The sequence below is a fragment of the Ochlerotatus camptorhynchus genome, unplaced genomic scaffold (assembly GCF_037179485.1).
Source record: "Ochlerotatus camptorhynchus isolate MF236.1 unplaced genomic scaffold, CSIRO-AGI_Acam_v1.1 ptg000222l, whole genome shotgun sequence".
Taxonomy (NCBI): Eukaryota; Metazoa; Arthropoda; class Insecta; order Diptera; family Culicidae; genus Ochlerotatus; species Ochlerotatus camptorhynchus.
The window spans coordinates 3,191,642-3,209,103 of NW_027040712.1; the positions used below are offsets into that span (position 1 = coordinate 3,191,642).

General features: G+C 38.4%; 1 protein-coding gene across 1 annotated transcript in view; it reads left to right on the forward strand.

Annotated features, from left to right (window-relative positions):
* Positions 1-472: 472 nt before the first annotated feature.
* Positions 473-17,462, forward strand: part of LOC135703870 (uncharacterized) — an 83,948-nt gene continuing 66,958 nt past the window's right edge. The window contains exon 1 of the mRNA XM_065225224.1: positions 473-655. The gene's annotated coding sequence lies outside the window, so the exon portion shown is untranslated. The remainder of the gene's footprint in view (positions 656-17,462) is intronic.

Consider the following 17,462-nt stretch of genomic DNA (forward strand, 5'->3'; position numbering starts at 1 on the left):
TGATTAACGAATAAAAAAAGAAGTACTGTGTGCCATTGTGAGTCCCCATCGCGCCAGAGTCACGCCGAAACAAAAGTGGAAGTGAACAAACAGAAAGCCAACATTATAGCATAAATATTAATACACAAAACGCGGCTTCATGACACAGAGGAAAACCGAAAACAGAAAAAGATCGTGAAAAGTGAGAATCCAAAAGATTAAACTGTGTGTTCAAACCCGCCGAAAAGCCTGGCCACGACAATCGACAGCATCGATCGTGGGTAACTACCTACCTACCTATCTGCCTACCTACTATCTACCTACAAGCACAGTGTGTGTATATCGAAGGGGCGAAGAAAAAGAAGCTTATTAATATATTAATTTCTTTTTGATTGATATGTTGTGTGTTGAATGAAAACATAAAAACGTGAAAGAAAGCAAAAGCTTCAGAGTGCGGCGGTGTCGGGCTGGAAGACGGTGTGTGATTGGTGTGTGTCCCGTCCCCTCCTCGGGTGTGGAAACGAGCAGAAGAAGATCGGACTCGGTGCGGGGCGAGGGGAGAACTTCTGCGTGGTTATCCAAAAACGGCGTGCGAGCTCTGAAGGAGTCCTCTTGGAGTGGAGCTGTCGTTCGTTGGTGGTGCCTTCCCCGGGATCCAGACGGCAGGGGACAACGGGTAAGAGTGATTTGTTAGGGTGTTTCGAAAAATTAATCACGGCGATAATACTTCCCCGAAATTGATTTTGACGGGACTGAGTTAAAAAGTGATGCAGGATGCAGGAGTTTGATAGGAAAGTTATGATCGCATTATTTCACTTAACAAGTTTCATGCGTTATCAGGGAAACGCAATTTCAGATAAGTGTAAATGATGCAAATTATATTGAATCGAAGACTTATTGCCATCATTTTGAATAAATATCCACTAGCGTGGTTCAAAATATTGATTTTGTTTCATCTACCGAAATCAGGTCTTGAACATTATTCCAAAATTTGAGCTCACTTGGTTGCAAACTCGTACTATACTGACCTTTTGGAGTTTATATGGGAATTGCTGTTGGAAAAGTGAACTTTTTGTTGTCATCACGTGGAACGCCACACAATGAGTTTATTGCAACGACACCTTTCCACAAAAAAAGCTTTAACAAAGCAGCAATCCTAGTTTGAGTGAGCTATCATGCAACGTGTGAGGTTAGACTGGCCCACAAAGATAAAAGTTCTAATTTTGCACGGGCCAACCCCTAGATTTGTGCCTTTAGGTGAGAAAACAATTATCCGAAAGTTTCAGCTCAACAAAAAGAGCTGAAACATTCAGAGAGTGCTCATCTCACCTATTGACACGAGCCTGAATGTTGGCCTGTAGAAAATATGAACTTTAATTTTTAGTGGAAATCTAGTTGATACGTTGCATTGCCTGTATTTTGTAGCAATATACGAACAGAATGCACATAATTAATTAATATCTCCATAATACTAATTTGAATCGGGATTCTGTCTTCAGCAAAGTTGTTCCTTATAGTTTAAGCTACGTTTGTTGAAATTCTGAGCTTAATCGAGTTTGCTGAACCAGTTGTATCCACGAAAGAGTGAAAGAATATAATTTCTCCATACATTTCAACTAATATCCCCATATAAATTTTTAATCAAAAGCGCCAGCTCGTGTTACATCTGAATGAGCTGAAATTTTCGGAGATTGTTTTTCTCACCTAATGGCACAAATCCCCATATAAATGTAGGCCAGTCTAGTGTGAGGTCACTGCATAAACGAGCTTGCATTTTACTCAAAAACAACAACGCGAACAGTAGCTGATCTAGGTACTCCGGACATTCTGATAAACGTGAACGTAAAGAGTCATAAAAATTGAAACGCACTTGAAGAGTCCTGAAGTTGTTTGGATTTCCCTTAAGTTTCCGACATTTTTCTGATATTAATGGAACTGCACTGATTTTCTCAGATTTGCCATGATGTTCACGTATTTTTCCTTAAAATCTTAAAAATTACCAGATGTTTTGTTAACTTCTGTAAAGTTCCAGCAATTTTCCGTAAGTCCATTGAACTGCCAGAAATCTATGGAACTGCCTTAAGCTATCGGAGCTTATCCTTCCCCAAAGATCTGAGCGATCTTTATATTCTTGAAACTACTCTAAAGTTTTATGAACTTTCATCATGGTCTTGAAACTTCGATAGGCACTACGACTTCTTCTCTGAATAGCTCCATGCATTCGACTGGCTTCGAATCATGTTCACAAGCTGCAACGGACTTTGGAATGCTTTCGCTGATGACGATTACATCCCGACTGATTATGAATTCGTTTCGCTATGGGTCGTATACACGATAGCCCTTGGTATCTTCGCAATATCCAATGAACACACCTTTCACCGCCTTTGGATCGAACTTTTTACGCTTCATCTTCGGAACGCTTGAATCAAAAGCTCGTAAATTCTTCAAGCATGGTTTTCTCCATGGACATCGCAGGAGAGCAATTCACCAAGTATGCTGCCGTTGATACCACTTCTGCCCAAAATTCCTTCCTTAATCGTGTACCATTTAGTAGACAGCGAACCTTCTCCACCAATGTGCGGATCAGCCTTCCGCCATACCGTTTTGCTCCGGTTTATAAGGACAGGTTTTATGATGACATATTCCATCGCCCTCTAAGGCTCGTCAAAATTAGTCGCTTAGCTATTCCCCTCCATTGTCGATTCGAAGAATCTCACTCTTTGCTTGACACGATTTGAACGCCTTAAACGCTTGATTATTTGTTTGCAGAAAATAGGCAACAGCTCGCTTGTTTGCTTCGTCCACAAACGTGATGAAATAACGATTGCCACCCAACGACACAACAGGTCGGAATGTACAAGCTCCTGAACCTTTGATGTTCTTGTTTCACTTCTCTGGAACGGTAGTTGAGCTTGTTTGCCTAGTAGTCTGTAGTCTGCCAACCGCTTGAGCTGCTTCAAACTAGCTTCGTTCAAGTGACCCAATCTTCGATGTCACAACTCGATGTCGTTGGTAAGAAATTACCGTTTCGATTTTACCACACGGTACAGTCCGCCTTCTTCGACTCCATGGATTATCAGTTTACTATCATCATCTAGCACCTCGCACTTGTCTGCCGAGAAACTAACTTTATGGCGTCGTTTGCACATCGTACTTACTGACAGCAGGTTTGTTGGTAAGTCCGGGATATTCAGAACATCATCAACATAAATGGAGTCGTCCCGCTTTTGCAAAACCTGGGTACCTCTCGCCACGGCCTTCATAAAACCATTGTTTGCCGTTCCAACGTCGTGTTCTATCGCCATCTCTTCAACAAACCTCTTTTTTGGTTATGCCATGTGGCACGTCACTCCCGAGTCAATACACCACGCATTTCTCTTGACATCACCCATCGCAAAAATGCTGCTGAGCCCTTTCGACTTTTGCTTCATCCTTTCGGGACATCTGGCAGCGAAATGCCCAAGCTTACCACAATTGAAGCACGTCTTCTCAGCCTTCGTCTTATTATATTGGACCTAAGCTTTCCTGGGTTCGTCCCTTGACGTCTTGCAAAATCTTGGCTTTGACCGAATTCGATGACAATTTCACGCCAGACGCCTCCAATCCCATGATCACTGGCTCGTAATATTGTCCCATCAGGAGCAACGCGACTAACCACAAATCATCCACCTTGAAACCAATCGTCGAAAGCTTGTAGCTGGTAGACATTAGCTCGTTGACTTATAGCTAATTGTTTTACTATCGGGGTTAACACCAGTTCCAACCTAGTGCGAAACTGAACTTTTTGTCAGTGTGAACCTCAACCTGAGCTAGGTTTTAAAAACAAACGAGCATTCTGACGTTGGTCAGAAAGCAAGCAGACCCAATCTTGATACCCGGTCCAGGTTGGAACTGAATAATAAACGAATTCGCTATAAGTCTATAACTAACGTAGGGGAACAATCTTCTTTTCAAACCAGAGCCTTCCGCATCCCGAACCAGGCTATAATTCTAGCTTTCTAGGCTCAGGCAAATAGTTGCCAAGGTAACCCGTCGTAACTCGAACGCTTCCTGCTTCAGTTTAACTTCCGCTTCTGCTGCTACCGTGGCTACCTACAGTTGAAATCTTGAAAATTTATTCTACACTGAAAAAAGTTTTCACTTAGTTTCTATTAGGAACGCACATAATATTTTTCCAAAAACAAAAACAATGATTTTTACCTGAATATCACATAGCATTAGAGATTCTATATGAGAAATCATATAGATTTTATTGGACACATAACGTTCATGTGATTTAGTGGTGCAATTTACAATTATGGGATCACATGAAAGTTATGTGAAATTCACATGGATATTTTCCACTGGTTATGTGATTTATTTTATGAGTGTATTATTTTCTTTCGGTTAGGTCCTGGGCCCATAACTATAGTCACTATATTCATAGTCTGGCGGATAGAATCTCGGGAACCAATTGAGCTGTCAAATAGCGGAACCAATCGAGTAAATCACGACCAACAACAGAAAAGAGCATATCAGCAAGAATTACCTACACAAACTAACGCCATCTTTAGGTTGTGGACAATTTCCCCTATCCGATGATGCTGGTGAGGAAAGAATAATCAACGTTTTGTTTATAAAAGTTGATAGTACCTTTTCAATGGTTGGTCCACAATATATTGAAATGGTTCCGCCAGACTATGAATAGTTAAAAGAAAAACCGGTGCTTCGGGTTTAAAGGAAAAAATAGAGTCGGTGTATAATGAGTCACGCCATGAGTGAAGCCAAGGCTACCTATTGAACCGTCAAACCAGCTACCTATCGTGCAAAGAAAACAAACATTACGATGCTATGAAAGGTATTGCAATAAAATATAAAATATAATCGAAGAAATGAGCATACACACGCAGTGAGCATTAAACTGTCATGTAAAACGTTCGGTTATGATCAGTAATGAGATTTTCTACTATTTTTTGTTAAGATAATTTAACAAAGTCACTGATATAATGATTTACTGCAGCCGCATTTTTTTTTTCTCTCGCTAGAAGTCATTTGAAGTTGTTGTAGAAGTTCTCTGTTGCCAAGTGAAAAAAATTGGGAACCCGTGATGCGAGTTCAACTGTTTTTTCTCTTGGCGTGACTCATTATACACCTGGGAAAAAAGTGGAATGAACTTAGGATTGGGCGATCTTGGAGAGATCGATCTTTTTGATCTCGCTTTTCGATTTTTACGATCGTTTCTTTATTTATTGAAAAATCGTAAAAATCAATCTTTCCGTTCGATCTTTTTGATCTTCAAAGCAACAAACGAATGTAATTTTTGTGCATAGAAAAACTGATTTCCATTCACCCCAAACCTAAATTTAATGAACATTTCCAGAAACTTAGCAACAGCATAGTCGCTCATAATGTTGTATAAAATAGGGCTGAGAATATAAATTTGATATTGCGCATTTTGTAACTTCTTAGACAACTGTGCAGAAAATTTCTGCACAGTGAATATTTTCGCACACCCAGCGTACACCTATCTCTTACTCACACAAACGTAGCCTAGCTATGTCAAAGAGAAAGATCGGGCAATACTAATTTTATAGTCTCTTTCATTCCCCTACTGTTACCATTTAACAACAAGTGTGACGTCAAACTCACTGTTCCATTCGAATGCGAGCGAAGGAAAAAACAACAAGCTGCACATTGCCAGACCTCCTCTCCTTGTCTTGGATAGCCTAGTTGGCTTGTGATTTGACAGATCGTGAGAAATTTTATTTTGTTTTGTTTTGGTTTTGATGGTTTGCTGCTGCTGTTTTGAATTGTGAATTTTCGATCGAGGAAATTAATTAATGTGGAATCTGTCACTGTCTGACATAAGGATTAAGTAGTATTAGTGAGTGCGCAAGCATAACTGTCACTGAAATCTTCTCGCAGAAGTCTAAAAATTCGTGCAATGCATAATATGTTGCCTCTTTCATTATTACGCATTATGGCATTATACCGGTGGAAACAAATGATTTAAAATTGGCTCACTACTTGACTAACCTGTTGGTCCCAAGCAAATCGATTAACGTACCCCATTCTAGTCGAAATTCCAGTACTACACTATGTTTGTTTTGATTCGCTATGAAAGTTTGACAGATAAAATGAGGGGTTAGTGGATTTTCCTGTGTTTCGAGGGGAGAATCGATTAGCTTGGGACCGAAGATAGTACCAGAGCTGAGCCAAAAAACTGAGCTCGTTTCTTCGGGACCTTCTGGTCTTATAGTTATCTCTATGTTTATACCCCGTTCACATAACAACTTTAATCGAACCATACCTAGATAAAGTTTTGACGATAGGCCTTTTTAATGCTCCACCAACGTAGAGTGCGCCACGCGAGTTCGAGAAGAAACGTCAACCAAACCGATTGTTTAGATCATAATAACTATTTTTCACATCGGTCATTGTCTTATTGTACGATTTTCCACAGATCTGAACTGATTTGTATCTTTACCTTGCAAAAACGTTACAGAATTAAATTTTTCAACTGTAGATCAAGTTTTGGAGCATCTCTGATAATTCAATATATCAGGAAAAGTAAAAAAGTGTTCCGTTTCCTGTCTCACGGTAGAAATTTCTGCTCACAACACTCGTTCTTCTATTCATCATCAGAGGTTGACGTTCTTCTATTCATCATCAGAGGTTGAATCGATCGCTTAGTTTCTATTAAAAAGGCGTATTCCCATTATGGTTCGAATAAGTTACAAATGTTTACACTCTACAAAACAAACCTCCAAATTTCTAGTTGATAAATATGCACCGGTAAAATAAACCCGCTTCGATTTTCTTTTTTCAAAATCTCCTTCGCATGTAGACCGCTGTTAGCCATCATGGCTGGGACTGTCAAAGACCCTTAATATGTTTGTGGAAAATACATGCGCTTTTAAGGAATGCTTTATTCTATTAGCTGATATTACTTACGTTATTATTTTTTCTCGACGTTAAAACCGGTTAAAACAGGTTTTCCATTTGTAGTAAGGGTTTTAAAATGCAATAACTCAGAAAAATCAACCAGATGTACTCACGACCGCCGTGCCAAACAAAATCGTTTTCTTCTATTTGTGCCAAATGTAAAAACATAAAGCAACCATAAGCAAAACACGTAAGCGTTGTACAAGTTGTTTACAACTTTTATTCGTAATGTTTTGTAATAGTTTAATATAGTCTCCAATAGTTGATCAACCGTAACAAAATGTACACACTTAGAAAAATTGATGTAAATTTAGGTGCTCTCAGACTGACATATACGAGCGTCAATTTTGACACAAAATTTAGTCATAATAGACGCAAAATTCAGCTCAATCAAACGTACTTTCGAAGTTTTCAGTCTCGGAGCACTTAATTTTACATGACATGTTGTTTACGTCTCATCCTTTATGTCAAAGTTGAATTCCATCACGTGTAAGATTAGGTATTTCTAAGTGTGTAGCTGGAACATACCAGAAACTGTAACACTAGAAAGTAGTGTTTCTTTTATGTTTATTATATTCCGTAAACCATAGCAAAACTATTTTGTATTAAGTTAACATAGCTAGTAAGGTCTCAGTTAAGTTAGTTCTAGAAATTGTTATTTTTTATGCAAACTAGTATTCACTGGAAATCCTATGTATGAGTGTTCATTGCAAGGCAGCCTATATTACGTGATATAGGCTGTAATTTGAACAGAGTATTAGCACAAACGAAGTGACAGACGACTAACTGGCGAATCCATTAAAATAATGTGGTTCACTGTAATAGAATTTTCTTGGAAGCTTGTGCCATCATCCACCAGATGGGTTAGTTTTTTTTGTTTTGATTTGAACAAAGTTGATTTTGTGTACAATGATTATTTGACAGTGTGCAAAGAGTGTATCATTTTGTCATTTTTTTATGCATTTCAGTTTTGAGTAGTGAGATAGAGATAGAACCAAAACATTCTAATACATTTGGTGAAAATGCTAGTACAATCCAGTAGTAGTGTTGCCATGTGGTACAATCCAGTAGTAGTGGTGATGCCCTGTTGTACACTGAAAAATTGAAATAGCAGGTTAGTCACCAAACAGGGCTACTTTCATTCATTTCGCATAAAAAGATGTTTTATGAGATAATGGAATCATAAGATATTACGATTATAATGATGTTTTGTATTTGTTAGTAGCAAAAAGAGATTGTAAAGTTTATGTTTCACTCACAAAATCTGACCATTTCACTCATTCTTGATTTTTCACGAACAGCGATCCGGGCATTGCTCATTGTTACTCTTTGAAAGCAAAGTTGTCAGGTTTTATATGAGCAACACATTCCTTATAGTTATAATTTCGTATTGCAACCTGCTAATACATCATTTAAAGATTTATAAATCAATTCTTCTGAAAAAAATAAACCAATCTCTCGAAAAACACGAGTAAATGAGAATTGAAACATGTTACTTTTGATAGTTTATTATCTCTGAATACTTTGCTCAAAAAAGCACGTAAACGTTTCAATCTGAACCATTTAAATTAGTTATCTTGCAAAGTAGACGTAATATTTAATTATAATTTACATAAATGTCCAGGTTAACCGACCGTGGCCCAAGGAATAAGTCACTCAGCACATTGTGCCAACATTAGATTCGGCACACCTTCGGCATTCTTTCGGCACAATCTCGTAGGCATTGGAATTGTTGTAAATAAAATGGAAGCACTGCTGGACAACTGCCATTGAAGTTGTTCACAACATTACGTGCTGTTGGACTGTATATGCAAGAACATCCTCTAATTGAATATACCAGAGGAACTTAGACCAGCAGTTCACTTATAGATCTAAATACGAAATGTAGGTTCTAGAGTGAACTCAAGAGAAAGGGGCAGTTAATCAGACCCTATTAATACCCTTAATTCAAATAATGCTGCAACCAACACAAAACAAACTACAGTAGTCTATTCATTAGCCTCTATGGTTGGTCTCCACAATGTTCCTCATCGGTTCCAACTCTTTCCGGCCGCTGATAAACCGTTGCTTTTCACATCACGAAAGGCTAGGTTTCTGGTCTACCTTTGAGGGCATTATAAAACCCTAAAACACTGGAGTTTTATTATCCAATGATTTCCAATCCAATCCAAAATTTCGCACACCCGCCACTTTCTGCGTCATCCTCAATCCGATTTATCCTTGCGATTTTAAACCAAAACATTCAAGGTGTCAGAAATACCGGGTTGCCGGGATGGGTATTTTATAAACAATCACAGCTTGCTCTATAACCAGCACATGACTCAAGATTGGTGTGCGGAGTGACCTACCCCTTGCCGTGGCCCCAGTATTCGGTGCATTACGGTAATTCAGCATTATAAAAAGATCGTTTATTTTGTACCGATTAAATCGATGGATCGATTATAGTGCCATAAATAAAATCGATCCTCCAAGACCGATCTTTTACTAAAGATCGCCCAATACTAGAATGAACGTTTATTCTCTAAATACTTGCTAACGTAACAAAATCGCGGGTTGCTTGGTTTTCATTTTTTATGTGTGTTTATGAGTTTTGCAAGTGGTTTAAGATCTGTAATTTAGATTAAAGGGCACAAATGATCATAATTAGCCAGAATACAGTCATGCTTCCTATATAAATAGATCCTGGAGACAACGGAACGGTCCTCCGAAAGATCCTAAGCATCCGTTAAAGTGGTCAATTCATTAAACTGAAGAAAAAAAACACTTGGAACCAGTGTTGGCAAAATCAGAAATCAATTGATATTTTTCCGCTCTCATGGGCTCGCAATATCACGCGTGATATTGGAACAAAATATCATGCTTGATATTGATTTTACAAGCTCCTTTGATATTGCGAGACTATTCATAACGTGCAAACATCAAGCTGAGAGCTAACTCAACACAAACATGATTCTATTGCACATCGTTTTCTTAGAAAGAGAAAGCATAGTTTGCTATCTCTTTTTAATCTTCACTGATGGCAGACGCGAAGGGACTGCTGCAAGCCGTTATGGAAGTTTCAGTTGCATTCGGGTGTAAAGCAAAAATGATTAAACTTAATCTCACCACAGTTTGGTGAGATTTGCAGTTGGTGAATTTTGTTTGCTTGATATTCCGAGCTGCGATATCACAGCTTGCAAAATCAACAGCAGTAGTTTGCTTGTTGATTTTTGTCTACGAAAGTCAAGCGTGATCTTGGGCGTTGGTGAGATTTGATTTTTTTGATATTTTCCCAACACTGCTTGGAACTGTGATATATGAAAGAATTTGGGGCCGTGATATAAACATGAACCCGGATGGCTATGGAACCATCATCCGCAAGATCCGAAACATCCGTAGAATGGTCAATCCATGAAGCTGTTCTCAGAGTTTTTTTAAGGGATTTTTTAACACTTCCTGGCGTCGGTAGCATTGTGGTACTCAATACGGAAAACGAGATCGACGGAAAACAAATCAAGGGGAAAAAAACACCATGACAGGCCTGAAACAAATTTTACGCCAACTTGATCCAAAAAGAACACTACTGATCTAAATGACGTTTTAGATAAAGTTGCATGGAAAAATCAAGTATTTCTGGGAAAAACTAGGTAGATATGATTTTCATACTTGCTTGAAGCTCGTCCATTCATTCAAAATTATCTTCTCAAATCTTACTTATTACATCTTTTCAGTCACAACTCACTATTTATATTCACACTTCACATCTTATGTATCACTTGTTACAACGAGCATTCTCTCTCCTCTGTACACAGGGGTTGTCCATTAACTATGTCACACATTTAGGGGGGAGGGGGGTTTTGAAAACTGTGACGAGCCATACAAAAAAAAATTAAGGTTCATACAAAAAATTTGACAAAGGGGGAGGGGGGCTTGAAAATGGGCCAAATTTTCGTGACATAGTTAATGGACCATCAGAAGAGATGGTTGGGTATGTATTTTAAATACACGAACCCGGTCCGAACCCGTCAAATCAGTGCTAGCAAAATCATCAATCAAATTGTATTTTTCCGCTCTCATACGCTATCAATATCACGTGTGACAAAACATCATGCTTGATATTGATTTTACGAGCTCCTTTGACATTGCGAGACTATTCACAAAGTGCAAAAATCAAGCTGAGAGTTGACTAGACACAAAAATCATTCCATTGCATATCGTTTTCTTAGAAAGAGAAAGTATAGTATGCTAACTCTTTTTACTGTTCACCGATGGCAGACACGAAGTGACTGCTGCCAGCCGTTATGGAAGTTTCGATTGCGTTCGGGTGTAAAGCAAAAATCATGAAACTCAATCTCACCACAGTTTGTTGAGATTTGCAGTTGGTGAGTTTCGTTAGCTTGATATTCCAAGCTGTGATATCACAGCTTGCAAAATCAACCGCAACTGTATGCTTGTTGATTTTTGTCTACGAGAATCAAGCGTGATCTTGGGCATTGGTGAGACTTGATTTTTTGATATTTTTTTTTTTTTGTTTATTAATTTATTTGGTAAGGCTCAACCGAATTAACTTTACAGAGCCGAGAATTCTTGGTCACTATACAATACATCTTAAAAATATAGTCAAAAAGTACAACACAATAAACACTTTATCTTCCGCTATCCAAAAAGCCTCCTCCATCAGAACTGGAGCCGCTTCCAGTAGTTTCATTGTATGGCAAATTGTTGTACGCCAACGAGGGTCAGAGCGCGTCCATTGCAGCAATGGACGCTAAACGTGGTCAGCACTCACACACTCATCACGAAACGGTTGCTTTCCAAAGTCGACGACGCATCGACCGAAAGAACTGCTGATGAAGAACAATGAGGAGGACCACACAATGGTTGCTGCCGAGAAAACAGACGATCGCGTAGAACACATCGAGAGTGGTCTGCTTTTGTCGACAGCCGAGTGAACACTGTGATATTTTCCCAACTGGTACGTGTTGAGTTTTGGGTAAACAAACCCGTTCCTGATCATCAACAGGTCATTGAACGCATATAGTCATTTGTATGGTTTCTATTTTTGTGAAGACACATGAATAAAATATATTGACTCGTTGAAGAAATTCGTTCTTAATTGGATAATATACTAGAAATACCCGTACCCGACTATTCCACGTGTGTTGTTACACGTACCCGACCCGAACCCAAACTAGAAAACTCCGACGAATCTGGCAGAATCAGAAACCTCCACCAAAATTGTGCAGAAACTCCTCCACTGAGAACGCGTGAGAACTCCGTTAAAGTTTCCTTAAACCTTCGCTGACAGCATCATAAATCTCCATCGAAATCGAATGGGACCTCATCCACCAAGATCGCAAGAAAACGCCATCGAAATTTCGCTTCTTTTAATGGCCATACTTTATGTAATTGTAATTTATTTATTTATCAACATCAACAGACTCAATGTAGCCCCAATGTAATGTATGTATACAAGACTATAGTCAAACGTAATTCTGGTGGAACCCTTTATCAACAAGACATAGTTTCTAGAACCTTCGTTGGCAGTCTTCGAAATCATGCAGAACCTCCTCCACCTAGAAGGCAAGAAAAATCCGTTTGAACTTCTAGAAATTCCCTGGAACTTTCGTCTGCAGCATCCAATCTCTTCACTGGTATCGTGCAAAACCTCTTTCACCGATAATGCGTGGAAACTTCGTCGAAAGTGTCTGGGAACCTCCGTTGGCAGCATCTAAAGGCAGGGGAGTTTCGAAGGAGTTTTCATGTGTTCACGGCGAAAAGGGTTCTGAGAGATTTCGGTGCTGCCAAAGGAGGTTGCAGTGAGCTTCGAAGGAGTTTTCTCGCATTTTCGGTGGAGGAGGCTCTGCACGACTTCGGTGGAGATTTCTAATACTGCCACCGGAAAATTCGACGGATTATTTTCCACCTTCTCGGTCGAGGTGCTTCTGGACTAATTTTATCAAGTGTGGAGTGTGGATTTGAGCGAAACCGAAGCGAACAACAAAACAGGACAAAACCCTTCATGTATACATGCATGTATTGGTGGGATGTGTCACTTAAAGCTACACACAGCAAAAAATGCACTGAGAAAATGCATTTAATTTGTTTTGTTATAATAAATGCACCTCAAGTGATCTGCCCCTAGCATAAAGTCGTTTGGCATTACCGATTTTTATTCAAATAGGATTTTGAAATCTCACATACCGTTACACTTTTCTGAAATGTCTAGTAACATTTATCTTGAAATGTGTTCCCTATTTGTCTCATTTCTGCGCACGGAATCTTGAAACTTTTTTCAATTTCCTAAATTATTCAGTTCCTGAGAAATTTGTCGAGGATTTTCTTAGCGTCATTCAAAAAAGTCTTCAGAATTACATTTCCTTTCCCATCAATACTCATAGAAGAATATCCGATACACTCTAGAAATTTTCCTCAATAGCAGTCTCAGAATTCTGTGCAGAACAGTTACGGATTTCTTTTTCCAGAAAACTCTTGAAATAGGGGGAATTGCTGTAATGTTAAAATAGATATAAAAAATAAACCCAAAAAAACAGTCTAAATTCGTTTTACATCACATTCAAACGATATATTTCAAACGTTTCTTAGCCTTCGCAGTCTTATACTTCTTTAAAGCCATAGTTTTTGACACTAATGCATAAAAGGAGCACCAAATGATGACTTTATTTTATGTAACACTCAGGTTTTCAACAAGACATTTCGCGCATAAGTTTTTGCATCATTTCAATAATGTAATAATGTAGATGAATAGGATCAAAGCAACTGATTTTTGGATTTGCATAAATTCCGGGTAAACCATCAAGCGGAAACTAAAAACGTAACAGTTCTTAAAAAAAAGGTTCTTAAATTCTTAATAATTTTTAACTTTTATTTTCTTTTTCAGTGTAGGAATGATATTCTTAATGTTTTGACATTTTTTTATGAAAGCTCACATAATTCTCGACAAATATGACACAACATTTTGGTAGGTCATTTTTGATTTATGTTTTTTTGTAGAAATAGTTGAAAAAACGCTCCGTCATGTTCAAACAAATAGTCTATTTTTTCTAATGAAAATAAGAATATAAAGTTGCTTAAATAGATGCAATCTTTACACAAACAAAGTTTAATTGGAATCAAAGCTCCCACTGGTCGAAATATTTTACAGTAACGTTCAGACTGAATCAAATTTGCTAAGCCACTCTTAACGTTTTCAGACTTCAGAGCTTTACTTAGAACATTTTAAGAGCGCTCATGATTTTTTTTTTAATTTGTTTTCTGTCGATCTTGTTTTCCGTACTGAGTACCAATTCTACCGGCGCCAATGAGGCAGCTCCTACACCTGAATCCTAGCTATCGATCCATCAACTCATGGACCAGGGACCAACGGCTTTACTTCCCTCCCCGAAGTAAGGCGTGATCAAAGATTGTATGCCTCAGAAAATCCCGGCAGTGCAGACTGGGATTGAACCCAGGTCTTTTGAGGTGAACACTTACCACTACACCACTGGCACCGCTAACTCTCATGATTTCGATGGAGTTTTCACGAACTGTTAACTTTTTAATTGTTTTCAAGAATTTTGCAGTATTCGATAATCATGAACAATTCGGAATTAAGTTTTTTTCTAAGATTTCTGAACTAACTTCTTGAATTCTTGATTTGGATTATTTGCTTTGTTTTATAGATTTTAGGATTTTATTATAGAATAAATAATTTGGATTAAATACAATGTCACGTTTTTACAAGCATTCTGTTCTATTTATTTATAATTTGGAGAAATTCATCAAAACAAGACACACCCCAACCCACGGCGGAACGTGTCAGAAAAAAACATCGATCGAACCGTGGTCTCAACATATAGCATCGATGTAAAAAAAGAAGCAACATAGCTCAGCCTCAAGAAAGTGGAGAACCTCAACTAGGGAGGAAGCTATCGAAGGCCCTCTTCTCCAGTGTCAAAGCATTAATAACAGTCTCCTCACAGCAATTGACAACTGAGTCCCCGCGAGCAGTGCGAGAGGATGAGAGTCACGCAGTCAGGGAAGAAACGGGTTTTGTTTTATTTGAAATCAACAACCAAAAAAAAAACATTGATTTCGGTCAAGTTCAAAGTGATTTTTATCATTTACTCAAATACACGATCGCCTGTCAGTTGGGAACAAGTTTATTAAATTATCTACAAAATCGACCTGGCTGAGATACGGTCCATATTTTTCGGGGAAGAGCGAAGAATATCACCTCTCGAGTACGATACGATAGGATAGGAAGCAGAGCCAACGGAGGTAGGTTAAGGGGTGTGTTCGTAGAAAAAGGATTTTGATTGACCGGGGAGAGAGTGTTTACTCGGTTTACCTACTAAAAGAAAGGGAAACGCGTTTGCATAATTTACGCCCGTCAAAGAGGATTAGAGCTGAAGCTGGGTGCTGAACTGCTAGTTGGGGACAACTGTGAGCGGGAAAATCACCATATGGGATAGTTGATGAACGATAAAATGATGCATTTTTTTTTTTACTTTAGTCGCTTTAACACTCTTGTGTCATTTGTGACTGGTCATTTGAACTCGTGACTATGACGTGAGTGGTATGGATGTTAACTACTACACCAGAGGGCTTTTTATGTAATCTCTACACAGGAACCTATATTTGAAACATTCTGCATCGTAATCTGTGCAAAATTACATTAGTTGGTTGGAAATGCTATCAAACATGAAGCTTTAGTGTGATAATTTACTAGCTAGAGAATGGTCTTATAAGAGGGTAGGTAGATAATTCCGTTAGAGTACGGCAGTATGAACATTGAATAGAAGTTGAAAATGAGCGAAGGGCCTTTAATGTGGCAGTGCAAGTCAAACGCACACTCCTTGCCTAACCCGTACGATGTACGTGGAGATTTGACGACACACTATACTTGGACTCTTGATAACTGTGAATGTTTTTGGTTGATGCCTATAGCATATTTGACAGGGAATTTATACCTGTACTTGTAAACAGCTCGATTTTGTTTGCAAACATAGTTAAAATGTTTATATTTAATTATCTTAAAGATAACTCGTCCAACCTTTGTATGGGTAAAAGGTGGGACCATCATCATCATCATCATTATCATAATAGTTTGATAAAGGGATGGCGTTTAAGAGAATTATGAAAATTGTTGAGGACAAATTGAAACAAGGACAAGACTTTTGACATAACAAAATGATTCGCCTTGTCCTTGTTTGCTACTCACATACACCTCGATTGAGTGGTCGGTAACACATCTTGATTGTGACTTCTTCTTCTTCTTCTTCTTCGCATTTCAAGCTTATTGCATATCGCATATTAGCTTATTGCGTGCTCTCAACTTAGTGTTCTAGATGCACTTCCACAGTTATTAATTGAGAGCTTTCGATGCCTGTACCATTTTTGCATTGGTATAATTGTGTGGCAAGTCCAATCATACTTCTATGCCCAGGGAAGTCGAGAAATTTTCCAACCCGAAAAATTCCTAGACCGAACCGGGAATCGAACCCAGCCACCTCCAGCATGGTCTTGCTTTGTAGCTGCGCCTTTACCGGCTGAGCTAAGGGAGGCCCCATCTTGATTGTTACGTACACCCTGATTCATCAATTTGACAGATCGGTTATCACAAGCGTCAGATCAGATACACCGGTTTTTGTTTTGCAGTGAAGATACGTCGGTAGCTCGGAAATAAATGTGGATACTGTATGATGCGCTGGGAATATGTGCAGAAGCAAACTGTTGTGACTCATCAAGCTGGGTGGCTAAATCTAAAAAATATTTATAATATTTATGTTTTTTAAAACATACCTAGAAGTAGCTGAATCCCGTTAAAATCCTTTTGTATCGGCTCAGGAATTACTTGACGTATCTGCAGATTGAAAATTATTGCTTTGTTTTTTTTTTCACATATGACGTTTATGAAACAGTTTTCATGTTATCTTAAAATTTTGACCATTTTAAAATCAATGAAAAAAACCACATAGAGCATTCATTGAATATATTTTCCAAAATTTATTAAAATTTCCAACCTTGTTTCTCATTAACTCGTAGGAAAAGCATGTTTTTTTTATAATCGTTGAGAAGCAAAACATCGATTTGTTTATTTTTGCGACTTACGTCCTTTTGATTGGCTCCTGACCGACATGAAAATACTATAGTTAACAATTCTTTGAAAAGCCCCCTGTTGAGCTAGTCGAAAAGAGAATGGAATTATACCTTGAAAATTGACAATTCACCTGCTGGCCACTGTGTAATATTTAACTCCTATTGACCTTTCTGACGTTTATAACACGCACACTTGCGTAATCCAATTATCAAGTTTGTTATCCTCACTTTCGCTTCAGCCAAAAATTTTGGTTTGTTATTGTATTGGTATTCGCCTTGACGACAGTGCCAAATTTGGACAGCTCCTTATGGGATTTTATGGTGGATTGAGAGAATAAGAAAAAGTCCAAAATGTTTCACGCATAGACTGACTATTACACATGCAATTTCCCCATAGAAGTAAAGAGTTACAGAGCTCTCGTCAACGCCAATGGTAAAATCCCATAAACAAACGTCAGTCTGTTCGAGAGGGGTGACAC